The following is a 27997-nucleotide window of genomic DNA, read 5'->3' as shown; positions in this document are numbered from 1 at the left end:
AGGATGGAGGAAGTGAAATGCGGCCTGTGATGCGAGGCAGGGGTCAGACAGATGCCCAGGAGTTCTGGCTCAGCACCCGCCACCCTGAGTCAGGAGCAGGGTCAGGCTGACCAGCCTCAACCTGGCCCCAACCCCCTCTGCCCCCACATCCTCACTGCTGGGTGTGAACGTGCATGAGGCTGGTTGGCTTTGCACCTGACACTCAGGGGCTCTCTGGGCCTGCCTCCCCAGACACCATCTCCTATGGCCTCTTCTGGCCACGCCGGGATGGGGGTGGGGGACTCGGGCCTGGCCATGCATGGTGAGGGCGGTGCTCGGGCCTGACGCCCTGTGATATAAACCAACCCAGAATCAGGCCCCTGTGGCCAGCAGGTCCACAGCAGGACAGCATCAGCAAAGTCTCTCTCTCTGCCTCTGTCCCTCAAATCTCTTTGGCCATCAAAGCCTCGCCCTGTGCCTTGGCCCCTTCTTGATCCTGGGGAGGGCACCTCATCTGATCCCCCAGCCCCGCCAAGGCCTCACAGGCCTAAGCTGTGCAAGAGAGCTTTGCCACCCCTGCCCCACCTGCAGTGCAGGACTCTGGTGGAAAGCCCTGGGTAACAGCAATTAAGTCAGAGGCTGCACAACGGCGGCATGGGGTCCCAATGTGGCCTGTAGCTGTGTGGCTGAATGAGGTGACAGCATATAGAAACCAGGACATGTCATGGGAACATCTGACACCTGGTTCCTGAAAAAGTGGGTGACAGGCACCCTGGCTGCATTCCAGTGTGTCACCCTGGCTGAGCTGCTGCCACGACCCAGGAGGTCCAAAGCAGGCTCCCGGCCCTCATCCGCATCGCCTGCCCGGCTGTGCAGAGCATGGGGCAGGGGGGGTGGTGGTGTGTGGGGGGGTTGGTGGCCCTTGCATTATACAAACACGAGTCTTTTTGTGATCCCTCCTCCCAGGTAACATGTTTGCATTTTAAGCAGGGCCTTCAACGCTCTGACCCATGGCAGTGACAAATGGAGGCACTTCAGGCCCCCAGGGAAGGCAGGTGAGGGAGAGTTAGAGGGACGGCAGAGACCAAGGTCACAAAAAAACTCCTGAGAGGTGGGACCTAACGGATGACTGGGCCTCTGCGGGCTTCAGGGCCAAAGGGCTTTTGGTTGACAAGAGTAGAAATCTGCCTACCCTCTCTCCCAGTTCTGCCCTCGGGGAAGAGGTGGACACTGATATTTCCCCTTCTACCTGCCCCTCATGACACTACCTCCTGCTTTCAAACCCACTCCTTGGTCAACCTCCCTCTGAGAAGGTGGGACCAGGTCCAGGAAACCTCCCTGGGACCCAGTCCAGCAGGATCATCCCCTCTTTTTCCCCAAACACTCTACCTTGGATGACATAACCTTGGGTGGGTCTGGTGAAGATACTAGCCCCACACAGGTTCATAGTGAGATGAGTCACGGGAACCCCAGACAGTCTCCTAGAAAGCGCGGGATTGCTAGTCTCCCTCCCCAGAAGCCAGCAAACTCAACACCCTGGCTGCAGCCACACACACATATCCTCAACGCGGCAAACGGACGCCCCAGCGAGCCCCTCTGGGCACTTGAACCAACTTGACTCGATTTTCCTTACTCTCTGACAGTTCTGGCAGCAAAAAGTTATGATCCTCCGTGCACAAAAGACAAGCTGAGGCTCAGAGAAGCAGAAAAAGCCCTTGCTGACGGCCAGAGACCTTGCTTCCGGGTAGGGGCTGGGCACACAGAGCCAGCTCACCCATTTACCTGAGTGTCTGTCACTCCGTGGATCTACCACCATGGTCCTTATAGGGTTGACAAGGAGTTAAGACAAGGTGGCAAAGCATAGTGTGACCAGGTCTGGACTTTTTCCAGACAGGACTTTGCCTATGTGCCCAGGAGTGTGGGTACAGGGTGCCCAGCAGGCCTCAGGGGCACCTGTGGCTGATCTGCAGAATCATCCAATATGGGGGGCGGGGTGTGGGGAGGGAGGCTGGTGAAGATGACATGAGTCAGACCAGAGCCGTTCCAGGCCAGCGAGTCACCCGGCTCCCCATTAAAAAAAAAAAAAAAAGACATTTGCAGCTGCCCAGTGTGGCTTAGATCTCAGAAGGGAACAATCTGAGAGGCCCTGGAAAACGAAAAGGCCTTGTGAGCCCCAGCTTTTCAGGAGTCTGGCTGAGCTGGGGGCTCCTGGTGGGAGTCTAGGGACAGTTGGGGGCTAAGAATGGGCTCTAGGCCTTAAGGTCGGACAACTGAGTCCAGTCTGGCTGCAAGACCTGAAGCGTGTCCCTTCTCTGGGACACTGGAACCACACACACACACACACAGACAGGAAGGAAGGGTTCAAACAACAAGGCCTAGTGCTGGGCACAGAAGTGCAGACCCATGTGGCCGAGATGGCTGCCACCAGGCTCTAAGACCTCAGACTCCACCTGGAGAAGAGTCCTGAAAATTCAAAAGAGGAGCTCAAATCTGATTTGGGCAGATGGCCCCTGGACACCCCGCTGCCTCGTGCCCTCCGAGCCTCTGCCCCCCCTGTGAGCTGGGGGCTCACTCTGGCTGTGCCGTGTGGTGGCCCGGGCCCACCCTGCATCCTCTGGTGTCAGTCTCATTCTCTCCCCGACTGGGGGATGTGAGCAGAAATGGCTCAATCAGGATATAATCGTTTTTAATTAACGTGCGGATCATTTCACAGGCTGATCTCCTTGGAGACCACAGGGAAGATGGTCTTTTAAGATTTTCTTTTCCCTCCCCCAGCCAAAGGCTGTCCCCTGCTTTAAGCCACCCAGCCGCAACCTTGAGAAGAGCACAAGAGCCTGGTGCCTGGATCTCTGGTGGGGCCATTAGGAGGGAAGCGTGTGCTCACACAGACACACACACATACACACACACACACACACACACAAGCTTGGGGCACACCCCCCTGAAATGCACAAGCGGGATCGGAGATGCACCAGACATGTGCATGCACCCCCAACGCAGAGGACAACAGGGAACACCACAGACTCACCTAGACAAACACACAGGCATGTATGCACAGCACATGCCTGAGCTGGGAGACACACACAGACCCCTTAAGAAATATACAAAAGGAAAAAAAAAATCAGAAGCACAAAGACATGCACATATGCACACACAGTCATCCCCCCCAAGACAGAGACACCCAGACACACACACACACACACACACACACACACACACACACACACACATACAGATGAGCACCTGCTTGCAGAGAGACACATCACAGAAATGTCCAAATGCTGACACACTCATAGCAGGGTTTCTCCTAACCTTGACGGCTGGCAAGCCATCAGGGAAAGGAGCAAAAGGACTGTCCTCAGATGGGGACTCAGAGCCACAATTACCCTTGCACCCCACAAATATCCCTAAGCCCCTGAATTGGAGTGCCCTGCCTCCTGTCCCACGGCGGACTCGGAGAACAGAGAAGCCACCACCCCTGGTTTTATGTATGACACCCACTTAAGTCTGGTTCCTTCTGACCCCCAGATGCTGCTCATCTGTCTCCCAAACAGCTGCAGAGCCCAATCCACAGTGTCCAGTCCTGGCCAGCTCTGACGCGCCCCACACCCCTGCTGGAAGTAATGTCACCCAGCGGGGGGGGTGGGGAGGGCATGTTTCTCTCTTCTTTACTTTGACATATCTCTTCTCTTTTCCTACTTTCTCCTTCCCCCACTTTCTTCCTTCCAGCATTTGAATCTCTTTCTGTCTACCTTTCTCCAAGTCCTCCTCTCCTTCCTTCCTTCTCCCCCAGGGGGCCTCCGGGTCCTTCCCCACTCCCCCACGCCACACACACAGGGTCTGTGCCAACACCTGCCCCTGGCTCCTGAACAAGTAAACTGAGGCACAAGAGGCACCACCAGGGTCCCTTGGAAACTGCAGCCCACCCCCCTCTCACTGCATCTACTCTGGGTCCTCAGCTCTTCCCTCTGGAAACGGGGATGGCAAGGGCTGGGGATGGAGGTCAGGTAGAGCCCTGGCCTAACACGCACACTGACCAGGCTTGACCCCCAGCTCCACTAAGAAAGGGGGTGGGGGGAGAAATGGAAAATGGAATGGCAAAGGGAGCTGTGAAAAGAGACAGGAAGCCCATGGGTGGCCCCAGGTCTAAGGACACAGAAGTGCATATGACACAGAATGCCTTGGCACCGCTAAGGATCAGCTGGTGCTTTTCCTCCCTTGAGGTCTCAGTTCCCCTCTCTGTGAAATGGGCATGGTCCAACTAGAGGACCACCAGGGACCATTTGCAGAGGCAAAAAAAAAAAAAAAAAAAAAGGCAGATTAGTCGCTGGTTCTTGGCTCCTGCTGCACAGCCCAGTGACTGCTGTGTGACCTTGGGGACTCACTTCCCCTCTCTGAGTTCTGGTTTCCTCCTCGGTCAAAGGAGGGAAGTCGGACAGGTGATTTCATCGCCAATGCTCCTTTTTGGGCTCGGGTGGAAGTTTCTAGATTGTGGGGAAGGAAGAACGGTGTCCCACTTATCCTGGGAAAAAAAGAGAGGCGCTCTCCTTCCTGGCACCGCAGGCCCGTCAGAGCTGTGGGCACCAGAAGCACAGCATTTTGAGGAAATCGTCTTCAGCCTAAGGAAAGGCTCCCTCACAAAACACATCCACGGCCTCATTCGTCAGGAGCATCCAGAATGTTGAACAAAAGGGGAATATTAAGTAAATTATGGTACATCCACTCGACTGGAAAAGCCTGAAGACATTAGCCGTGGTGTTTATGAAGAGTTGGTTACAAAACAGGAAAAGGCTGGTGCTGTCACCAGCAAAAAAAAAAAAAAAAAAAAAAGGCAGGATATACATGTGAATATAGGCAATGACGACACAGCCCTTAAAAAACCGACCAACCACCACGTCCAACTGGCCTGGGAAGACTCACATCAAAACGTTAGCGTCGCCGGAGCCCGCTAGGGCTGTCAATAAACCCTTGTTGTTTGTTTCTCTCCATTTTTCAGGTTCTCTGGGAACCCCATTTTAAAACACACAAATCCAAAAAACACTTCTTTTTTTCTAAACAATGACTAGATGCCTCCGATTGAGAAAACTTTCCCTTTTCATTCATCAATTCATTCATCCGGTACCCATCCATTCACTCCTGCCAAACACAGGACACCGCGAGTGTCCGCAGCGTGCATGGCCCTGGGGGGCTCTCAGCGAACTGCTTTCACCTCCAGGAAATGGAGATTACCCTCCAGGAGAAGGGAAGGTGGCATCCATAAACCCAGGCTAAAAGGGCTTGTGCCCCAGGGCCAAGCAATGGGCAGCTCTCAATCCTGCCTCCGGCCACCCTCCCCCAGCTAGCCCTCCACTGCTAGGGTCTCAGTCCAACCAAGGGGTCAGAAAGTTACCCTTCAGGGCCAGGCCTTCTGATGGTGGTGAGGGCAGGGGTAGGGAGCTGAGCCGATATCAGCAAAGGAGCCCACTGGTCCAGAAGCCCTCGGAACCTAGTCCTCCACCTCACATTCCCCGGCACCCTTTCAGCTCCCAGGGGACCTGGCGGGTGACCCCCTTTTCCCTCTGGACCACAAGTCCACAGCCTGGCGGTGAGAGGCTCTCTGAGCTCTGATTTCCGCCTCCCTCAAAGTCCCCCAACCAGGAACCACCCGGCCAGGTCCTGTTTGGCTGCTGTGAAGGGGGGAATACAGGGTCTGGAATCTGCTCACTGCTGTCAGCCTGTGTCACACTGTTAGCATGTCAGAGGGTCCAACAATGTGTCCCTGCTGTGTGGGGGGCTGACAGATTTCTGGGGGAGGGTTAACTCCTTCTATTCCTGGACTGAAGGAGAGAACAGGCTGAACACAGTCCAGCCCCCTGCCCTTCAGGATGCCTCCCCACTCCCCCAGGAATCTTCTTTTTAGGTAGGAAGAAAATGGTTCTCACCAGCCTGGACTGAGAGCTTGAGGTCTCTGGATTTGGCTCCCCACCACCCCACCCCACCCCCCGAAAAAAAAAGGGGAGGAGTCACCCAGACCCCCTGGGCTGCCTGCCTGGGAATCCAATTAAGGTTGATTTTCATGAACCCCTCCCCCATGTCCAGCTACCCCACACCTCTGCACCTCCCTCACTCGTTCACCCCTAAAGAAGCAAAAGGATCTAGGAGATTGGAGTGTCCAGAAGGCTCTGATCCGGCAGACCCCCCCCTTAAATCCGTGCCCCCCCTTCATGACTGCGGTCCCCAGAAATTCTCTGACTTAACCCTCCCTTCCCATGACCCCAGTGGGGAAAAAAAAAAGTTGTTCCCACCACTGCCCTCCCCCTTCATCTGCCCACCCCCGAGGGAGGGGCACAGGCCTCCGGATCTCCGGGTCATCAGAGCAGCCGCGTCTGCTGTGGATCGCAGGAGACAAACACTTCGTCACACCAGCACATCACCCTCGGGATCACCTCTCTAAACCCGCATTGTACAGGAGGGGAGGAGGCTGAGGTTAGAGGGGGCCCTCGACGTGCCCCAGGGCAACTGCCAATCGCCCTGCCCTAGCGGGTCGAGAATCCACGACCCCTGGCAGCTCACCCCATCCCCTCGCCGCCTCCCCCGCGTGCCCCCAGCCCTGGCGCCATCCCACGTCAACGTCTCCCAACCCAAACAAGACCCTTCCCCCTCCCCCTGCCCGGGGCCCAGGGTCAGCGGCCCCAGGAGGGACTGAGCCACGACCCCCTCTCCCCCCCACCACGGCAGAGGCGCGAGATTTCATTGTCAGCCGGGCCACTCCGCGGCGCGCGAGACGGGGACGCGGGCAGGGGGGGTCCAGGAAAGCTCTGTGCGGGCAATGGGGAGGGGTCTCCGGGGGAAGTGTTTGAAGCTGCTCTGTCCAGATCCGGAAGCCGCTGGGGGAGGGAGGAAGGTGGGGGTGGGGAAAGCGCGACCTTAAACACTTGAGGGCGGCAAGGAGGGGCCCCGGCGGCCGGAGGTAGCGCCGGGAGACGTCGGGGGCGCCGAGTCCCCCGGGAGGCCGCGCTCCCAGGAAGTTTCCCACCGGTTGCCCGGAGCAGGACCGGGTGCGCGGACCGCCCTCCCTGGCCCGACCAGCTCCGGGGCGCAGATGGCGAACTTGAACAGAACTCCTTCCTTCTCCAGCATTCCTCACCTCCCATTCCGCGGCCACCAGCCCCGCCATCTCGGCCCCAAGCCTTCCGCCTGGGCCACTGTCGCCAAGACCGCTCACCAATGCATTGTGGAGAAAAAGGGAGGGGGGAATCCCCAGCACAACCAAACTGCGGCCAAAAAAATTTTTTTAAAGGAAAAAAAGAAATTCCTTCTCCTGAGACCGATTCCCTTCACCAGCGTGGAAAACCCCAAATCAGGCAAATCCGCAACTCCAGCCAAGATCGCGGCGCGGCGGGAGGGGTGGCCGCGGAGGGTGGCGACCCTAGTCGGCAACCCAGGACTCGGGGCAGGTCTGAGCACGGCGGCGGGCCAAGGATTCAGGGAGCCCTCGCGCCCAGAACGGCCTACCGAGGACACAAAGCTCCGCCACCAACAATACCTGCGGGCTCCTCCTGGGTCTCCGGGGCGCCGGCGCTGCGCGTCTCGCTGTCTCCCTTTCCACCGCCGTCTCTGTTCTCCTCTCGCGCGCGCTCTCCCCCTCTCCTCTTGCAGAACGCGGCGGCCAGATGAGATCCTTGGGAGGAAAAAAATGTGAGCGCTCGCACGATTCCTTTCTCTCCGCCCGCCGCTCGCAGCGGCCGGGGGCTCGCTCCTCTCCCTCGCGCTCCCGCGCGCGCCGCGCCTCCCGCGCCCCGCGTTTCCTTCTCAGCAGCCCCTGCGAGCGCCCTCAGTAGCCATTATTCACGGGCCGCCGGGGGACAGGAGGTAATTAGAGACGGCCCCGTGGCCGCATCCACTCGGCGAGCGCGATGCGGTCGCGGGGCGCGCGCGGGGAGGGGCGCGCGACGAGGGGGCTTGGCTGCGCGCAGCCCGCGCCCCAGACGCGGGGGAGGGGAGGGGAGGGGGAGGGGCGGGGAACGAGAAGGCGGGGAGGAGTGGTGAGCTTGTAGAGGCAGCCGGAGGAGGGGGCGCCGGGGAGACGCTCCCGCGGCTCTCACCGCTGGGGCTCGGGGTCACCGGCTGCGAGGCTCCGAGGCGCTCAGGGACTGGGGGTGTGAGTGAGTGAGTGTGTGTGTGTGTGTGTGTGTGTGTGTATGTGCGCGCGCGCGCGCGCGCGTCAAAAAGCGAAGGGGAGGGACAGAACGCTTTAATATTTTTCAGTGACTTAAGAGCCCGCGGGTAAGCTTTTGGTTGTGCGTTGAGGTCCTTGTGTGGATCAGTGTGGCTGTAGATTTCTGGTTTACCCTGCGTGTGAATGTCACGGGGCTTGCGGAGGGCGGGAGGGGGCAGCTGGATACTAGCTTGTGAATGTGCTTCTGGGTCTCGGCGGGACTGAGTGATGCGGTGCCTGCGTGGAGTGGTGTATTTGTGTGCAATTATTTGTAGGGGGTAGTGTGGCTGCGTGGGTGGGATGCGCCTGTGTGGGGTTGTGCGTGTGTGTATGGGATTGTGCCTGCGTGGGGCCGGGGGAGCCTGGTGCCCGTGCGGGCTTGTTTGCGAGTGGGCTGACGGTTGTGTGGGGCTGTGGGCTGCGCATGGAGGGGCAGTGCGCTTGTGCGGTCTGTGGGCTGGCCAGAGGCAATGGTCTGTAGCCGCCGGCGGCCGTGGGGCTGTGTTCTCTGTGCGGGTTTGAGGCCTGGAGGGCGGGGGCTAGCCCTCGTGGCGTCGGGGATCGCACCGCCGCAGAAGAACCGCTTAAGGCGCGAACCAGCAGCGCTGGGGTCAAGGCGCAGCGCGACGTGTAGTAGCGGAGGAAGGGGAAGGCGGAGGGAAAGGGGGGGCCTTCTTTCCGCGGCTCCCCTCGCCGCACCAGAGACGCCGCTCGGCGGAGATCCTGCCACTTCCCGGTTCCAAGGTCCTAGAGGCACAGGATTTGGGAGCCCCTGCCTGGCTGGGGAAGACGCCTACGGCCATGGGGACAGCAGGGAACGACTCCCGGAGAGCCCAGAAGCACACGAGTAAGGCCACCCAGAGAGGCGGGTCGCAACCGGGAAAGAGCCAAGGACTAGGTCGAGACAAAGAAGACTGGGGGCCTTGGGGCTGGACTGCGGCCGAGGGGAGGCCTGCCCGAGCGCTAAAGGCCAGAGCGTGGTGTGGGGCGGCGGTGGCGCGACCCCAGTTCGCCCCAGTATGGGGAGTCACTCCAGCGCCCCAGGGGCACATAATTACGCGCCCCGGGCGGGCCGCGGAAAGCCAGATTCTGGGCGAGCTGGCGGTCACCTAGCCCCAGGGCTGTGATTGAGTGTTTCTCCAGCCCGCCCCTTTTTCGGCTGCTCGCGGCCCAAACAGCCATTCATTCATCCATCCCTCCATTCATTCATCCATCCATCCATCCATCCATCCATCCATCCATCCACTCATTCATCCATCCATCCGTCCAACCACTCTTCTTTCCATCCATCTGATTATCCACGCCAAGGATCACACTGACAGGGCTCCCCCCCACTTTGTCCCGTTGGTCAGACAGTCACATTCTCTTAGGTCCCTACTTCCACTTCTTCCTGCTTGGCAGGAGAGGAGCACACCCCAGGACCTCTATCACTTCACACTTAGGGCTTGCACCCAAAATTGTGTGCCAGGTGGGGGTGGGTACCTTCCTCCTGGCCCTCCCTGAAGCCTGAGGCTCAGTCCCCGCTGGCCTCCAGGTGGGTATGGATACATATTGGTGCCTCCAGGTCATCGGTTAAGGACTGTAAGGGCCTGATGACACAGAGGCATCATCAGAACCCCAGTGAACTGAAAGTTACTCGGAAACCTGTCAAATAGGAACAGATTCCTGGGCTGTATCCCAGATAGAGTCCTCAGAATGCCCAGAGCCTCTGCCTGGGAATCAGCATCTTGCAGCCAGATGTGGGGCACCACTGGCATGATGCATCTTACACCCTCCCCAGACCTTAGTGCTGCCCCCCAAGCAGCCACCTAACGAGCAAGCCTTTCTATCAGAAGTGAATCCCCAAGACCCAGGGCAGCCCCAGCTCCTCTCTGGACTCGAGACTCCCCATCTTTTAAACAGGGATTCTTAGTGTCCACCTTTAATTATTGGGACTGGGAACAAGGGCGACTGGGTCCTGAGGCTGCTGGGGGAGCCAAGAGAAGGCCCACTGTGGGTACCATTGAGCCTGGTGGCAGAAAACCCAAACCCCTACTGGGGACCACCAACCCCGTCATAGATGGGCCCCTTAACCCCTGGCACATCCTGGATTAGCTGTCTGTCCTGGAGGGCATGGACAAACTTACCTCCCTCCTGTCTGAGAGATCAGAGGGAGAAAGTCCTCCTGGTAGCTTATGGGACCCCCCCCATCCAATCAGGCCCCCAAGACCTCCCCCATCTCGTGGCCCACCCTTTCACCCTCACTCACTGTGGAACCCCTCGCTATTCCTTGAATTCAACAGGTACCTTCTCACCTTGGAACCTGTGCACATGTTGGTCCCCCTTTGCCTGGACCAACTTTCTAAGGCACTGCAGAATTCACCTATTCATGTATTTATTTCATGGGTATTTTTTTGTCTGCTTCTTGGTGTCTCCACGGTGGGAATGGTGCAGGTTCCCATTTCTGTATCTTCCTGAAGCAAGCCCCTGTCCTGACTGGGACTGAGCTCCTCCTCTTTAAATGGACAGCCCCCTTAGAGAAAACTGGAATGGGCACATGGAGCACCTCACAGCTGGGACAGGTCACATGACTCACCTGAGTCCCTCCAAGTACCTTTCATGGATTCTGGGGATCTGTCCTGGGGGTCTACAGGGATAGAATGGTGGTGGGGTGCCTTGTCACAGAGGAGAGCAGCGCCCTGCATCTCACTGTTGTGCAGGTCTCTCTTTTGCTCCCTAGAGCTTCTTAAGGTAGTCCTGTGGCAGAGGAGCCCAGATCCCAGAGGGCTGTCAAAGGTGGACAGATGGATTCCCCTACCTGGCCAAGCCCTTCCATAAGTGTCACTGCAGAGGGGTCTCAGGACAGCACGAAAAAGCTGGGAACGGTCCATCCCTGAGAGGTGAAACCCAGGCTCATGCCCAGTACCCAAGAAAAGACAATCCCATCCCACCTGACTGCAAGATTCAACAGAGGCCTTGATCACCTCTGCCCAACGTGGCACCTGGGTAGCTCAATATGTGTTGATTAAATGAACACACTCAGGTCTGCATGGCCCCCACACTTCTTCCTGTCCTATCAGACCCTATTAGAGGGATTCCACCGGGTCACGGTGCAGCATCAGCACGCAGCACAAATGACATCAATCAGGAGGAAAGGACCAGCAGAGGAGACAGCATGGCGGGCAGGCGGGTGGGTTTTCTGCTCTCCCAGGATCTAACTCCAACTTCTACCATGTGGCCCCTGCCCCAGGGGAGAGGGGATCTGCTGCTTGGCTCAGGAGAGATCTGTGGGGCATCTGGGGGCTGCTCATAGGTCTCAACAGGCCTAGCACTTCCTGGTGAGGCGGGGCTGCGCTCTGAACGGTCCTGGTCTAGGCAGGTCTCCTTTTGTTTGCCCTTTAGCTCTGAATAGCTGCTTTCATGCAAAGTGCATTATCCACGGAGACGGAAAATGTAGAGGAAGGGTAGGGGAGGCTGGGGGCACCAGAAGGAATGCAAACTGAGGATAAGGTTCACTGACAGGCCACCAGGGACAGGGTTAGCCAGGGGGTCACCAGGTGGGCAAGGAGTGGAGAAGAGGACGATGGACTCCATCCCATACCAGATGCAAACTCAAATTCAAAATCAGACCTGGGCTGGTACCCTCAGACTGCAAGTCTACAGGCCTGGAGGAATGGGTGAGGGGTCATAAAGTGGGTCAGGTTTTTCCCTTTATCATTTTTTTTTGGGGGGGAGGTTTTATTTATTTATTGAATAGGGGTGGCAATTTCAAATTTCTATGTGTCTTCTTCCTCCCCACCAGTCACCTGCTGCATTTCAGAGACTGGGTGACAGACAGGTGCAGATGATTGACTTTCCCAAGCTCACCCACTTGGAGTGTGGCGGAATGATTCATCCATGGGGTTGGCAAATATTTACTGAGCATCTACTACATGCTAGGCACTGTTTTTATGTTGAGGATTCAGATCAAGGAAGGGGGCAATGCTTCCATTTTAGTCTTGGGACAGACCAGAAACAGACTGGATAAGGAAATGATGTCTAGTCCTGTGGTTCAGTCCAGCAATGCATCCTTAGGCCCTTTTGTCATGGTGTGAACACCACTGAGTGTCCCTACACAAAGTGAGACAGCGACCAATGACACTAGGAGATGTGATCTTACGGAACCCCTGTGACATATGTGGTCCGTCACTGGCTAAAACATTATGCGGTGCGTGACTATAGAATGTTACATGTAGGTGAGGCATGTTGTGGATAAACAGATAAATAAAGCTAGGGAAGAAGGCTGGGAGCCTGGCAGGGCCATGTTGACACTGGGTGGTCAGGGAACTCCTATCTGACAACCAACTTGAAAGATTAAGGTAGGAAGAGTGTAAATACCTGTGGGAGGGGGGAGCTGTGTATGTGGAAGCCACCGTAGGGGCAAAGGCCCTGAGGCAGAGTTGGAGTGAGCAATGTGGCGAGTCAGAAGAAACTGGGGACAGAAAGGGGGCAAAAGGCCACCACACCCATGGGGCCCTGGACACCACTATAAAGACTAAATCTTTTACAGTACATGAGATGTGGGGTCCTTGTAGTGTTTTGAGCAGAGAAGGGACATGATTTCCCTTAGGTCCTCATAGCGCCCCCTGGCGACCATGAAAAGAATGGACACTTGAGCCAGAGCAGAAGCCAGGAGGCCGGTGAGTGGCCCTCACTGTGTGTGTGTGTGTGTGTGTGGGGGGGGGGGGGTATTTAAAAGCCTTCATGCTAATCGGTCAACTTTCAACCGCCCAAGAGGCCCCATTTTTAGAGAATGCACCGGGAACTGCGCCCTGACGGGGGTACACCGCGGGTGACCCTCCCCAGTCACCTTCCTACAGTGCAAACCTCAGCCTACCCATTTCATGAGCATATTGACTTGGGCTCGTGGCTGCCAGACCTCCCTCTCCCACGGATCCAGTTTTGTCTCCCAGATCAACCAAGATCATCGATTGCGCAAATTTCTCCTTTTTGGCGTATCCACTGCGTGCCAGGTGCTGTTGCTTGGGCCACCGGGAGACGGCCTTCACGGGGCTGGGGTGGGGGGGGGGCATTTGACAATCACAGCCCCATGCCTTTCTGTCCCCGTCAGAACACTCTGACGCCCCACGCTCCCTCGGGGAGCTGGGCTACCATGTGAAACTGAGCAGACGCCAGGAAACATGTTTTTCTTTGAAGGCAAAGAACTTCATATTTCAGCTGGTGGAAGGCGGGGTGGTGATGGGGAGCCATCAGGAGTATAAATATCCAAGTTCTCTTTAAGTTTTGGGCACATTTTCAAATAGCCTGCATGTCCCCCTCCCCCCCCCCCCCCGAGTCCCCCTTCCTCCCCAAACCCCAGGGGCTGGCAGTAGAGGTGGGAGGATAAGCCAGAGTGCCCCGGGAGGAGGTTCACGGTAGAAAGGCCGCCCTGCTGTCCACCTCTCAGGCTGGGGCACATCTCCATCTCTTCCCCGGACTGGGGTCCACCCGACAATGCTGGTGGCCGGGCCAGGACCAGTGCTCTTTCTGCTGCCTTTGATCTGAGTGGTCTTGGATCTCCTCTGTCTGCGGTTTCTCTGCCACCTGTCCGTCAGTCCTTCCTTATGAGCCAGTGGGAGGCCATCGCAGGAGGCCCATGAAACTCTAGGCTCACGCAGGACCGAGTGTGAGACGAGGCCCCCCCCCCTCCAGCCACCCGGGCGGGACCCTGCTCACGGGTCATGGGGTCTCCCTGCAGGTCTGTGGCCTCATCTCCACCGCCTCTATGGTGTCCTTCTCCAGGGTGACCAAGGCGGTCAGTCCTTCCTCTTGGGGTCTTGGGGTGGGGGGGGTCCTCCCCTGGCACAGCATTCACCCCCCCTTCTCAGCCTCAGCGTCTGAGTGAATTAGAAGTGGCAGGGTCCCGGTGTCAGAGCAGGAGACTGGCCAGGGGGTGAGGGGACAGAGAAGGCCAGATGGATGGGAGGTGGGGAGGGAGGAGGAGAGCTGAGAGCAGATGAAGGAGGGAGGTGGGGAGAGGAGGGGAGAGGCCACTGAGGTGGGCCCAGTGCTCAGTCTCACGGGGAGAGGAGTCTGACAGGATCTGCATTCTCTCTGGTCCTGAGTCCCCAGCACATCTTGTCCCTGGTTCTGATGAGAGCACAGCTGGCCTGACCAGGGGTCTCTGTCACAGCCACAGAACAGCGAAGCCACACGCCTGCTTTGCCCCCTGCCCCGGTGCCCAGGGCCCAGGTCCTCCCCTGGGCCAGGTGGCTGAGGCCTAAAGGACTCTTGGCGCCGACACAGACTGAACTCCAATCCCAGCCACAGACTGACCCCCCCCCCCCACCTCAGCCACAGACTGACCCTTCGCCACAGCAGCAGCGGCTACATTCCGATCCCTGACCCCAGTCCCAGCCCGAGGCTGACCCCTACTCTCTGCCATATGTGGACTTCTGACCCCCGGCCACAGTGCCTCGTCACAGACGGACACCTGGCTGCTGACCCGGCCACAGCCTGATCCCAGATGCTGGTGCAGGCCCACAGTGGTGACGATCTGGAGGACACATTCCACCAGGCCACCAGGGACTGTTTCGGGACGGCCAGGAGAGGCCCAGCTCGGCGCCCTCCCACCCCAGCGACGCACTTTTAACCCTGCACCTGCCTTGTGCTGAGGCCACAGGGCTGGGGTGACCACAGAGCCTGCAGCTTCTGACATTTTCCTAAAGAAGAAGTCCAGCAGCACCAGGTGGGGGCAGCTGGCCAGGGGCCAGAGTGGCCCCTGGGCCAGGGTGTGCAGCCAGACACACACACAGATACCCCAGTACGAGACACTCAGACCTCAGTGTACACACGCAACAGCACAACACTCACACACACACACGCACACAACACACACACACAAATAGGAAGCACAAAATCAGACACGCGGGGCTGGGGTGGTGGCCCAGCGGTAGAGCGCTCGCCTAGCACGTGCGAGGCCCTGGGTTCGATCCTCAGCACCCCATAAAGATAAATAAAATAAAGGTATGGGGTCCAACTATAATTAAAAAATAAGTATTTTTTTTTTAAAATCAGACACGCACTCCCCCACCCAACCAGACATGCACTCACGTGCAAAGGCCCCACCCCTGCCACTGGACAGGGCTCCCAGGACACCTGCTCCTCCTCACCTGGACCGTCCTTCAGCCCCACGTGCCCAAGAATGGAAATGACGGCACACCCCCACTTCCTCTCCTCCTGAAAGGCGCCCAGGAAAGCACCCAGGACTGAGTCCTGGTTGTGTCTCTGTGGGGCCTGAGGGCAGCCCCAGCCCTCCGTGAGCCCTTTCGGCTTCCTCTGACTGCTTCAGAGAGAACCAGAGAGCCGGAGGGGTGTGCTCACTGCTGGAGGGCTACCGAGACCTGGGGGCCCATGTCACCTGCACACTGGGGCTGCCAGCCCGTGTATAAATATGCATCCTCCTGGGGGCACACACACTCTACCTTCAGACACACAGAGATGCGCACAGAGGCATGGGACATGCACACCTAGGGACATGCACAGACACACACATGCACACTTAGGTGTCAGCCACCTGCCTTCGAACATCTCTTGTTCCCTGACCCCAACGATGGGAGTCCTTAGGCTGTGGGGATCTTGCATGGCTCAACCACTCCTCCAGTGACCCTCTGGCCCCTTTCTAAGTTCTCCATGGGACTTTGCCCAGCCTGGACATAATGGTCCCAGGGGATGCTGACCACGGGGTCCTCCTGGTCCCAAGGTGAGGACCCCTAGCTTTATCTGAGTGGCAGCTACAGCTCCTTCTCGCCCTGGCGGGTGATGACATGCCTTTAAGTCTCTGGCAATGACTTACTCAGCTCCCTCCTTGCTGAGGGAGACCCAGGCCCCTGCCTCAGTCTGCCATCTGCAAAATGGGATGAGACTGGGCTGACCTGGAGTGTTCAGAACAGTCAGGTAACCGGAGGACATGGACCTGAGTACCTGGAGGTTCAGGGGCGGCTCAGCCCCTCGGAGCCTCCACCTGCCTCGGACAGGGCTTCATCCACTCAGCTCTGGACAGGGCGGTGGGCGGGGGGTTAGGAAGGCAAGGACGTCCCAGCAGGAGCCTGGGGGCAGGGTGAGCCTAGGGACCCTGTGAATGTCAAAGCCTGAACCTACAGAGATGGGCTCTGGAAAGATGGAAGAGAAACTGCTGATCGAAGGCCTGGGGCTGTGGCTCAGTGGTAGGGCGCTCGCTTAGCATGCATGAGGCCCTGGGTTCGATCCTCAGCACCACTACAAAAAAAAAAAAGAAATTGCTGATGGAAAAGGAACCTTGATTCGCCTGGGTGAGGCCTGGGACTTGCTCTCCAGCACTAAAGATAAATAGATAGATAGATAGATAGATAGATAGATAGATAGATAGATAGATAGATAGATCGATCGGGTTAAGGAGTGTAGCTCGGTGCCCGAGCACTTGCCCAGCATGCACAAGGGCCCTGCGTTCCATCCCCAGCACAGCTCTGGATACCTAGAGAGTGTCCTGAGTGGAAAAGTGACCGCTCCTCTCCTCCCTACCCCCTAACAGGAAAGGTACGGCTCCTGATTGTCCCCTGGGCCAGTCCCGGCACCGTCCCATCATGGCTGTTACCTGGGCACCTCTCTGCACCCGCTCTGGGCCCCTGTTTCTGGAGCTGAGAAGAGGGATATTGCTTTGGGCCCAGGGCTCTCCTCACAGCTGGTGATGGGAGAGAGATGCAAAGAAGTTTTCCACACTGAAGCCCCAAAGGTGGAGGGCGAGATGGCTGTCACCCCCCAACGTCGCCAAGAGCTGGAGAATCCTACCCTCCCAGCACACCTGAGAGCAGGTCTGAGGCTCTTTCACCCCGTGAACTCACAGAGCCCAGGGCCAGGCCCAACCCACCATGAGTATTCCCTTCTGGTCCTGTTTCTGTCCACCCCTGAGGTGGAAAGACTGATGGTGGAGTGTTTTTTAGACGATCCACAAGGCTCCTGCTATGGTCTGTAACCACGAGCTCATCTAGGACTCTAATCCCAGAGTCTTTATACTAATCGTATTAAGAGGGTGGAAATTGCTGGGTGCCGTGGCACCCGCCTGTCATCCCAGTGACTTGGGAGGCTGAGACAGGAAGATTGCAAGTTCAAGGCCCACCTGGGCCACTGGGGGAGACCCTGTCTCAAAATAGAAAATGAAAAGGGATGAGGAGGTAGTTCAGTGGTATAGCACCCCTGGCTTCCAACCCCAGAGCCTCAATAACGAAACAAAGAGGGCAGAAACTTAATTCCACTATGGCGTTTAGAGGTGGGGTCTCGGGGAAGTGACTAGATTAGGTCATTGGAGTAGAGCCCCCGCCCCTATAGCTTTATGAGGTGACGGAGAGGGACCACAGAGACACAGATACATATTCTCACCACGATATGATGCGGTCCCTAGGGGCTCTGCCAGAGCCTATGCCCTGCTATTTGAACCTTGAACCTCCAGAACCGTGAGCCAAAATAAACCTCTTCTCTTTATAAAGTAGTCTGCCCCCAGTGTTTCATTATAGTAACAAAAAACTGACTCACACAGCTCCCAAGACACGTGCCAAGAGACTCACGCCCAGATACTTCACATCGTGTTTTGGAACCCCAGTTTTCCCCACCTTTAAAATGGGGGAGACTAGCAGGGCCTGATTCACGTTGAGGAGGTACTCAGAAGTCATTGTGGGGTTTGTCATGTTGTGAGCCCTTGAGAAACATCCGTCCTGATGATTGTCACTTCTTCCTGGTCCGTGGAGAGGTAAGGCTTCAATCTCTGGGATTGAAGGCTCACCTTCCAATTTCACAGTGATGATCTGAACATGGAACTGAGAAATCCTACTCTCTTCTGCTGTCGGGTCAAGCCGAAGGCCACCCCCACTTTGACCCTCACGCCAAGTGACCACCACCATGTGCCCTGGGCTACAAGTGCTCCATCTCTTCATGACCTCCCGGAGGCCATGTGAGGGGGCTCCTAGCTGCAGACCCAGAAACTGGGGTTCAGAGAGGGAGCTGAAGAAGGGTAGAAGCAACCGGAAGACAAGATTTCACCTCCATATAAGGAAGAGCTTGCTAACAGGCCGAGTTGCCCAGAAATGGAAGGGGTGAGCTGTGATGGGCGGTGGTGAGCGGCCCGGACGGCAGGCATGCAAGGAGAAGGGGGCGGGCCGTGCGGGTGGGCGGCCGGGACACTGCCCAGGAGAGGACTGCTGGCATCCCTGGTCCTGTGACTTGACCCAAGGCCACATGAGCAGGAATGGAATTTCAGAAGGTCAGCGCTGGGGGCCAGGGCAGCTGCACTCCTGCTCCAAATCCCCACGTGAAAAGTGGAGAGAGGCCAAGTCCCCTCCCAGGGTCACAAGAATTTCATGTTTTGAGGCAAACACCTACCTTTAGAAAGGTGTAAAAAGACACAAAAATAGAAAGAAGACGGCGGTCCAGAATCATCCTCCCCTGAAAGACTCTCAATATTTCCTTGCCATCTTTTTGTGCATGCGTCAATTTTGGCTAGAAATCCTAATGTGCTTCAAAATAATTTTTATTGAGATATGATTCACATCATAGAAAAGCATCCCTCTTAGCTGGGCACGGTGGTGCACGCCTGGAATCCCAGGAACTTGGGAGGCTGAGGCAGGCGAATCACAAGCAAGTCACGGTCTCAAAGTAAAAAAAGGGGGTGGGGCTCAGTGGTTTAGCACGTATGAGTCCCCAGCGCTGCGTTAACAAACACCCCCCGAAGCGGACAATCCCGTGGTTTTTTGGCACATCCACAGAGCCGTACAGCCAATACCATCATCTGATATGAGAACTTTTGACTCCCTCCCTAAGAGAAGCCCCGCCCCATCAGCAGCCACCTTTTTCTTCCTGCTCTGGGTCCCTGGCACCTACTCAGCGACTTCAGGATTTGCATGTTCTGGTCATTTCATGTGAACAGGGTCAGAGGCCCTTCTGCACCTGGCACCGGTGTCGTTTTAATGTGCAATTTTCGAATCCGATTTTCACCTAGAATGACAAAGTCACCTTTTCCATATTGCCACCAAGATCGTCACGATAAATAGGCTGGACTCTTGCATACCGTGGAGAGATTTTTAACAGTTTCCGCAACTCTCCAGGTGACCCCCAACAGCTCACTGAGGCCCCCACTGTTGCTGGGCCAGACCAGTTTGGTGGCCTCCTCCTTGGCCTCCCTGTCCCCGTTCTTGCCTGCGTTGGTCCTGAGAGCAGCCAGACGAGAGCCAAATGGAAGTCAGATCCTGTTCCTCCCTGAGCCAGAACTCTTAATGGCTCTCATCTCCCAGAGGACTTTAAACCCCACTCCCGGCCACAAGTGGCAGTCCCCCGTGCAATCTGACCTCTACCTGCTAGGCACTGCCAGTGGCTGGGAAGGTTGGGATAAAGGGTTTCCATCCCTCACCTTCCTCAACTCACAATGACACAAGTCCAAACTCAGTGACTTCACCTTCTCCCACTCTCTCCTGGGCGCTGCTCTAACACGCCAAGTATAGCCCCACCCCAGGGCCTTTGCACGGGTCCTTGCTTCTGCCTCGAACCACATCTCTCCTAGATATCTGCCCAGCACCCCAGCCACTCTCTGTGCGGGTAGGTCGGCTGTCTTTTTCTCCCTAACACTCGCTACCTGATATCTCTGTTCACTGCCTTCTCTCCCTCTAAAATGGCAGCTCTGTGGCAGGTTGTCTTGTTGGCTGATAGATCCCCAGCACCTCGCCTGGGGTCGCAGCTGTGGCGAGTTGGGCTGTTTCCAATAAAACCAGGAATGTAAAGAAGCAGACGGAAAACCCAGGCGCCCCGCCCGGCAGACGTCACGCACGGACGGTGGGCCTTGGTGTCTGAGCCACACCGGGCCGCGGCGTGAAGTGAGCCAGCATCCTGACATCAGGGGTGGTCACATCAAAAAATCCAGATTCCCGCTGCTCCAGAAAACCCGGCTCTGGTCATGAGGGGCCACCCACCCTGGGGACCACCACCATCAGCAGGCAAGGAGAGGCTGGGCCCGGGGCTCCCACCATCATTCGTCCTGGGGTTGAAGACCTCGTGTCCCCTGAGAGACACCCGAGCTGTGGTGTCTGTAGGACAGCTCCCTCTGGGTCTCCCCAGCTGCTGCCGCCTGATAGGCCAGAGCCGTCTCAGCGCCCTGAAGGGCCCCGGCCCCCAAGGAGGGTCCTCCGTGTCTTGGTTCCACTCGGGGACCTTCCTGAGCGCACCGAGCTCTCTCCACCCCTAAGTGCCCACTCCATCTTGTGTCTTCCAAGGGCCCCCCTTTCCCCTGAGGGCCCTTCGAGGTGCCCCGGCATCGTACTTGTGCCTGGTGTGCCCTGCTTCCACCTGGACCCTGAGCTGGGGGCACTCTCCCGCCCCCAGGCCCTGGCCGAGCGCAGTCTGGCACCTGGTGGGCCCGCAGGCACACGGTGACCCAGGAGCACCCTGTGGGGGCAGCGGGAGGGGCTGAGGGTCTGATCTGGGTCGCAGCCGGTGCCCCCATGCCCTTGTCAGTCACCTCTCATGCACCAGGGGTCACGTAAAACCCAGTGGCGGGCGGGGGGTGGGGGGCTTGCAATGGGAGACGGGTCCAGCCGGGCCACGGCAGGACCAGGACCGAGGGCTCCACGCTGGGACGAGTCCCACATTCTCCCCAGGCCTCAGTCTCCCCACCCGCCATGGGTGCCCCCCTGATCAGCGGCCTCTCAGGCCCCACCGCCCGGCCCCGCCTCCCCATCCTGGAGAGGTTTTCCGGGTACTGCGGGCCCTGCCTTCCCATCCATCAGGATTTTGCTGCATTCCTGTGAGTCATTCTCCAAACAAACCGTGCGAGGGAGAGAAAGGAGCCGGGGAGGGGGAGGGGAGGCTGGGAAACCAACCCAACCCTGCTTCCTCCCTCCCGCCGCCCCCAGCGCCCCCCCTTCCACGCACACATGGGGCTCCCGGGGAGAGCTCTGGGGTATGAGGCAGGTCAGCTCGTGCTGCGGACTTGCTGTGTGACCTCGGGCAAGACCCTTGCCCTCTCTGGGTCTCTGGAGAAAACCACCCTGAAAGATCCACACCTCTGGGATGGCCCGGGATTCTGAGGAGGCTCTCAGAAGCAGAGGAGGCAAGGTGCCGTCCTGCTGTTTCTGAAGTGCTCCCTTCCTGGCCTCAGTCTCCCCACCTGGGTAGGCACACCCGGAGACGCAACTGGACATGGAGAGCCCGGATGTCCAAGTCACCTGTGCCAATCGCCAGGCTGGGGCCAGCCGGCAGGGCCTCCCACAAGAAGCCCTGGTCTCGGTGGCTGCTGTGCGGCCATTCCCTAGTGGCAGACGAAAATGCCACCTTTGTCAATCTCTGACTCACAGGCCCAGGAGCCAGAGGATGAGGAGGGGCTCTGGGTAGACCCCAGGTCAGGGGTGGGGAGGGACCTCTCTTCGCAGCAGCAGCCCTCAGCCACAGCTGTGTGTCCATGTTGGGGGGGGGGGCAGTCGTGCATGCTGGAGAGCGGGACGGGTACCCCGGGAGGCTCTGGTCATGTGGCTTGGAGCCTGAATCACGGATCCGGGGGACGGGAAGTGTGTGTGTGTGTCTGTGGGACACTGTGTGTCAGCACGGGGTGGGGGGGGGTGGGAGCCAGCCCTTCCTCCCAAAACGCTCCTTCCTGTGGCGAAGACTCTCTCTCTCTCTGAGCTGTTTCTCTGAGAAGCAGGTTCCTGCGTCACCTTGGCTGCTGCCACCACCTCTAATGGCAGGAGGGGGTGGGGGGCTGACCAACCGCCCGTGGGGCCTCCCCGGTGTGCATGTGCCGTGGTCGTGCGGTGAGGCCCGGGGCAGTGGGAAGTGTGTGTGAGCCTGGGCGAGAGGATCTGGGAGGGTAGGAGAGGGGTGTGCGTGGGTGTCCATGAATTGACCACAAGTGGCAGGGGCGCGTGGGCGTGTCCACGTGGACCTGAATGAGCGTGTGGGCGCCGTCTCTGCTGCCAAGTGAGCTGGCACCCGGTGTGGTGCGTGCGTGCATGTGCACTGGGTGGGCAGGAGAATTTCCTCCCCGAGAGCCAGGCTGGGCCACGTCCTCTTCCGAGCTCCTCGGGAAGCGGGTTCGAGAGCCGGGGAGCTGCACCCAGCGGCCTGCACAGCACTGAGCCATGGGCCCCCTCAGGGTGCACAGCCCAGCTCGGGCCCTCGGCCCAGACTCATGCCCTAACACACGGCACTCTGGACTTTGTTGGGGTTCGTGGAACCTGAGCAGGGGACCCCACTTCCCCAAGGCCCAGCAGTTCCAGAGCCATTCCTGAGGCCTAGGAGTGGAGGGGTGTGGAGGGCAGGCCTGGGGCTGTGCACAAAAGAGACCTGGGGTGGGGGGGGAGAGAGGGAGTCCTTGGTGGGTCCCTCAAGGTGGGACCAGAAACATCCCACTGCGGTGTCCACTGGGACCGGCATGGAGAGGGTCAGCTTCCAGGCCCTGGTGAGCAGGGGCCTCTGGAGACAGGTGATAAGAAGGGAGTGGGGCACTTGGGAGTGTGAGAAAGCAGAGAGAGAATGAGAGGAGCCAGCTCTGAGTGTCCCCGTGATGGTGGACAGCACAGTCACGCTCAGAGCCTGCTCTGGTACTGACCGGCCCTGGGCTTCCTGAGCTTCCCCAGCTGTCCCGGGAGGAGGAAGGACGCGACCCATCTTCAGAGGCTCTCAGCCAGGCCTGCAGCACATGGGCCCTCCATCGGTGGTCCTGCTGCTGCCAGGGCCTCGGGAGGAGTCCCAGGAGGACACGCCTCCCCTTCCCTTCCACTCTCTGGATCCGTCTTCCCGCCTGTTCAAATGGGTTGGGGCAGGGGGCCCCTGAGAGACCTGGTGGGCCCCCCCCACTCACTTCTCGGGAGATGAAAGCTGGCCTGTGTGCGGCCGCCGTCTCCCGAGGACTCCACACCCACCCTGCACCTGAGGAGAGGCCAGGCCCTCAAAGGACTCTGAGATCAATGTCCCCTTTGTGCTGGGATCAGAGGGTGGCAGGGCCCCGATCAGGCAGTGGGAAAGTCGGAACCTGCTGGGTGTTTCCGGAGAGCTGGAGCATTTGAGCACGCAGGAAGGGTGGACCGTCTCTGGTCTCTCCTGACTCCCAGGCCACTGCAGAAGTGGCGGGAGGGAGGATGGCAGATGGGACCTGAGAGACCCCAGGGGACCCACTCCCTCATTTCTTATAGGTGGACAGTGGGGGAGCCCAGCTATGTGGCTGCAGATTTGTAGGCCCTCCCAAGGACACCAGGAGCCTTCTGTCCTCCCAGCCACATCAAGTCCCCAGGGGGGCTGTGATCTCCTAAGTCAGCTCAGAGATGATGGCCTTGGCTCAGCCTCTAGTAGCCCCATCTCACTGGGAATGAAAACCGCAAAAACCTTCTGGAAAATCTTTCCCCTCTAGCCACACTGGCCTCCTGGGTGTTCTGACAACCCTGGGAAGCACATTCCTGCCCCAGAGCCTTTGCACGGCTGTTCCCTCCACCAGCACCGCCCTTCAGCCGGGCACGGGGGCCCACTCAACTGCCTCAAGGGTTGGTTCTTCTTTGCTTTCTCAGTGCGGCCTCTTCCGCCCCATGCCCCAAACTCAAACTTGCAAATCTCTGCCCCACTCCAAGAGAGAGGCTCGGCAATGTACTTGCTCAACAGCTGCTCAGGGGCAGGAGCTCCACCAGGCCAGAGAACACTGTCTGCTTATCCGTGGGCACCCACAGCCTGCCCAGCTCCCAGTAGGGCTCCGAGTGTTGTGAGGAGAAGAAACGCGTGCCACCCCCTCCAAGTCTAGGCCCCATCCCCGGGTCAATGGCTTGCCTATGGATAAGGGGAGCGGTTCACACTGTCCTTCGATGTTCAATCCCGGACATCTTCCTGGCTCCCTGGCACCCAGACTCTGCACTCATCCCTTGAACCTTCCCTATCACTGCACAGAACACCCCATCCAGCCCCCTGCTCCCCTGAGCCCTCTCTTCTAGGTCCCCAGCCAGTCCTCGCCCACCTTGGCCCCGTCTCCTCCCTGGTCTTCCTCCCACCAGCTGCTGGCCTCACACTCTGCCCGCCCGCACACACCATCCTCGTCGTTCAACCCAGAGCACGGGTGCCCCATGTCCCGTGGGCCAAAGGCCAAAGTTCCCCTCCAGGCTGGCCATCACTGAGCCCCATCCCTGTTGGCTGGACCCAACTGCCCAGGGCCTCTCGACAGCTCAGGGCCTTTTCTCAAACAGACCCTGGCAAAGGCCCCGTCTTCCCTCCGCCCACTCTGAGAGTCTCATCTCCACCCTTGGCATCCCCCAGGGAGGCAGCCCCATCCCTGGGCCACGTGCTGCTGTGCTACTGCTCTGCAGCGTGACCTCCAGCTCCCCTGCTGGCCTGGAGCCTCCCTCGGGGCCTAGGAAACAGAGACTCAACAGACTTTTTTTTTTTTTTAAAAGAAATAATGACAGAAACAAATCAGGGAGCAGGTACATCAACGAGTGAATCAGCTGAGCAATTCTAGAAATAAGTCGACAGTCGAGTCCTGGGTTCGGGCAGGTCTCTGCGGCTCTCTAGTCTTCTAGGTGGACCCCCCCGGGTGGGGGACAGGCTTGAGTGATGGGAGGGTGTACCAAGCAGGATGGGCTATGCTCCGTTATGGTAACGAGACCCCCAAATCTCAAGAGCTCAAAACAACACGACATAGACATCAAGGCGGCAAGAGGCTCCTTCTCGCTGAGCAGTTGCTATCCCAACTTTGGGCTGCAGAAGAAAAGACATTGGCAACCCCACCCTGCCTATGAGATGCTCTGGCTCAGAAGAACCACATAGTACTTCTGCCCAGATGTCCCTGGCCAGGACTATTCCCATGACCCCACCCAAGCAGAAGATGCCACCATGGGCTTGGGAGGTGGAGGACCCGAGGTCTTGGGCCAACACTTCAAATAACACCAAAGCCAGTGTGAGAGTGGAGGTCGTTAATCGGGGACCTCTGAGCCTTGGAGGCTGGGCTGGAGATTTTAGAGTGGGAGATGCATTTAATATTCACGGTAAACGCGACTCCGTGGTAGAGCACTTGCCCGGCACCGGTGAGGTCCTGGGTCCCATCTCTAGCATAAACAAATAAAAAAAACAGGTCTGGGGAGACAGCTCAGTGTAAAAATTACCCCTGTGTTCAATACCCAGCATCAGAAAAACAAAAACCAAACAAACACAAACTCTGGGCAATATTCTGTCGCCAGACTAGAAATGTCCCCATTTTGCAGTTGAGACAGCTGAAACCCAGCGGGGACAGATTCACCAAGGTCACCCAGCTTGTGAGAGGTTGGACAAGGTGAGAATCAGGTCTGTGTGATTCCAGACTCTCACACAGCCCACGGCCAGCACCAGGCAGCCCTTGGCTTCCTCTGTAAAATCTGGCTGATGGTCAAGCACTGGCTAGACAGGTGTCCCCCTCAGGAGGTCATACAAAGCCTCCTGACTCTCCACGGTCCACTCCCAGGCATCCTATGCTAAAACTCCTGGAAATGATAAGACCGGTTCCAGATTTTGTTGAGAGAGAGAGAAACTGAGAGCTAGAGGAGGAAGAGATGGGCCCCAGGTCACATCACGGAGATCAGATCACAAGTCTCTTTCTTTCCTTTTTTATATTTATTAGTTGTTGAAGGACATTTCTTTATTTACTTATTTATCTGTGGCGCTGAGAATGGAACCCAGTGCCCCCCCCCCCCCGCTACCTGCTAGGGAAGTGCTCCACCACTGAGCCACAATCCCAGCCCCAGTCTCTTTCTACCTTCGAGTCTCCAACTGCCCCGACAACAGTAGGTGCCCTGGGAAGCCTTGGTCTGAGCCAGAGCCCCTCTGAAGTTGGGTTGGCCAGGCATACACAACTCTACCAAGCAGCAGCCAGGGCAAGGTTGCAATGGGCCACCCAGGCAGGGTGCCAGGCCCTGGCCCATCGAGCTGATCATGCTCTTGAGAGCTGGGCAAGTTGGCTGGTTAGCAGGTGGTGGCTCACTGCTTCAAGGGACAGACCCACCAGGGAGGTGAAAGAAGTGTGGAATAGGGTAAGCGTCTCTACCAAGAATCCACACCCAGGATTTCCAAAAACAAAGGCCTTGGGGGCCCTCTGAGAAGCCGTGTGGGGAAGGGGAGGGCTGCAGAGAGTAGCATGGAACCAAGAAGAGAGGTCAGTGGAGTTTGAAAACAGACCCAGTTCTGTGACATTGACCTCTCGGAGCCTCTGTTTTCTCATCTGAAAACAGGAACCTGATCAAGATTACAAATGTCGCGCCCAGCACGGAGGTGCCTGCCTATGATCCGAGAGACTTGGGAGGCTGGGACAGAGGGATCTCAAGTTTTGAGGGCAGCCTCAATAATTTAGGGAGAACTTGTCTCAAAAGAAAAAGGAAAAAAGAAAAGCTCAGTGGTACACTGAGTGACTGGGTTCTATCGCCAGTATGAAAAAATAAATAAAAAGATTGCCAACGATGTACCCAGTAAGCACCTAGTATCCTCAGCTCAACAGATAGTATGTGCTCAATAAATGCTGCAGTCGTAGGATCCAGTAAGGATCATAGTTGTTTGCCCACTCGGTCCCCCTTCCTGAGCTACAGTGGGGCCCCTTGCTCCAGCCACTACAAAAGTGCCCTCATAGGGTCCCTCTCATGCACCTAGGAGCTTCGTCAGAGAGCAGGTCCCATCCCGCAGTCAAATGCTAAGCCTGCATCCAGTCCCCAAGCAAGTGTGAACAGTCACGGTGGCCTGCTTCCTTCCATGGACAGCTGTGGTGGATGTGGCAGGCTGAGACAGGAAGTGGATTGTCCCCAGCCTCCTGTCACCCCGTCTCTGCCTGGAAGCCTTCAGTTCCTCTGTTCCCACGTTATCCCCCTGCCCACCTGGGGGTAGGGGTGGGAGGTGGGGGAGGAAGAGTGAGTGACAGTCATCTCCTCGCCTCTGAGTCCTCTGTGTTCTTCACTGTTCCAGGCATCGAGTCCACAGCATTTACTGAGCACCGACCACATGCAAAGTTCTGTACTTAGCCACCAGGAGAGACGAAAGTTGAAAGGACCCGGCCACGCCTCCAGAGAGACCACAATCTAGCAGACGCTTTCTACCCGTTATTGATGCCATACGGCTCGGCGGTTACAAACAGGCTTTGAAGTCACACGGGCCCGGGTTTGAAGCCCAACTCTGCCACCTGCCAGCTGGGTGCCTCTGGGCACACTGCTTCTCCCCCACTAGGCTCGAGTCTCCAACTGCAGAAGGACATGTTAACAGGATCTACCTCATGGGTGGTGACAAGCTCCTGGGCACCAAGAGCTTCACACAGAGCCGGGCAAGGAGGAGGGGCACAGTTCCCGTGAGCCACGTTGGTCACCTTGACCCGGGGGGAGGGCAGGGCTCGAGGTGTGCCAATAAGAGACCTTCCTTCAGGTTTCCGCCACCTCATTAATCACAGCGGACTGTCTGCCCAGCTGTGATGCCACCTGACGCCCCTGGCAACCTGCCCGTTCACCTCCATTCTGTCCGCAAGGACAGCTGGGGACAAGGACGGGGGTAGGGGTTCAAAGCTGGGGGTAGGCAGGCCAACTTCTTTCCCAAGGCCAGGCAAGTTGGGACCTCAGCCAGTCGTAAGACATCCACCTGGTAGGGCACACTGCCAAGAAGCTCACATAGGGACACCACTCCCCACCACACACATACACACACAGTAGGTCCACCATAAGCATCCGTGGCCTGGAGCAGTGGTGGGGAGCCAGGTGGAGGCTAGGCTGTGTCCTGAGATGAGGTAGGTGACATAAGCTTAACTGCCATCTGAGGAGCCTGCATTTGGCCTTCTTGGTAATAAGGAGCCACTGAAGGGGCTGGGGACATAGT

General features: G+C 57.8%; 1 protein-coding gene across 1 annotated transcript in view; it reads right to left on the bottom strand.

The window, feature by feature from the left end:
- Rai1 (retinoic acid induced 1) overlaps positions 1-27997 on the bottom strand; it is a 108046-nt gene that overhangs the window by 61200 nt on the left and 18849 nt on the right. Inside the window, exon 2 of the mRNA XM_026408685.2 lies at positions 7505-7639. The gene's annotated coding sequence lies outside the window, so the exon portion shown is untranslated. The remainder of the gene's footprint in view (positions 1-7504; positions 7640-27997) is intronic.

Source organism: Urocitellus parryii, chromosome 7 (assembly GCF_045843805.1).
Source record: "Urocitellus parryii isolate mUroPar1 chromosome 7, mUroPar1.hap1, whole genome shotgun sequence".
NCBI classification, from domain to species: domain Eukaryota; kingdom Metazoa; phylum Chordata; class Mammalia; order Rodentia; family Sciuridae; genus Urocitellus; species Urocitellus parryii.
Note: the sequence above shows the minus strand (reverse complement) of the source record. Positions and strands in the feature narration are given on the sequence as shown.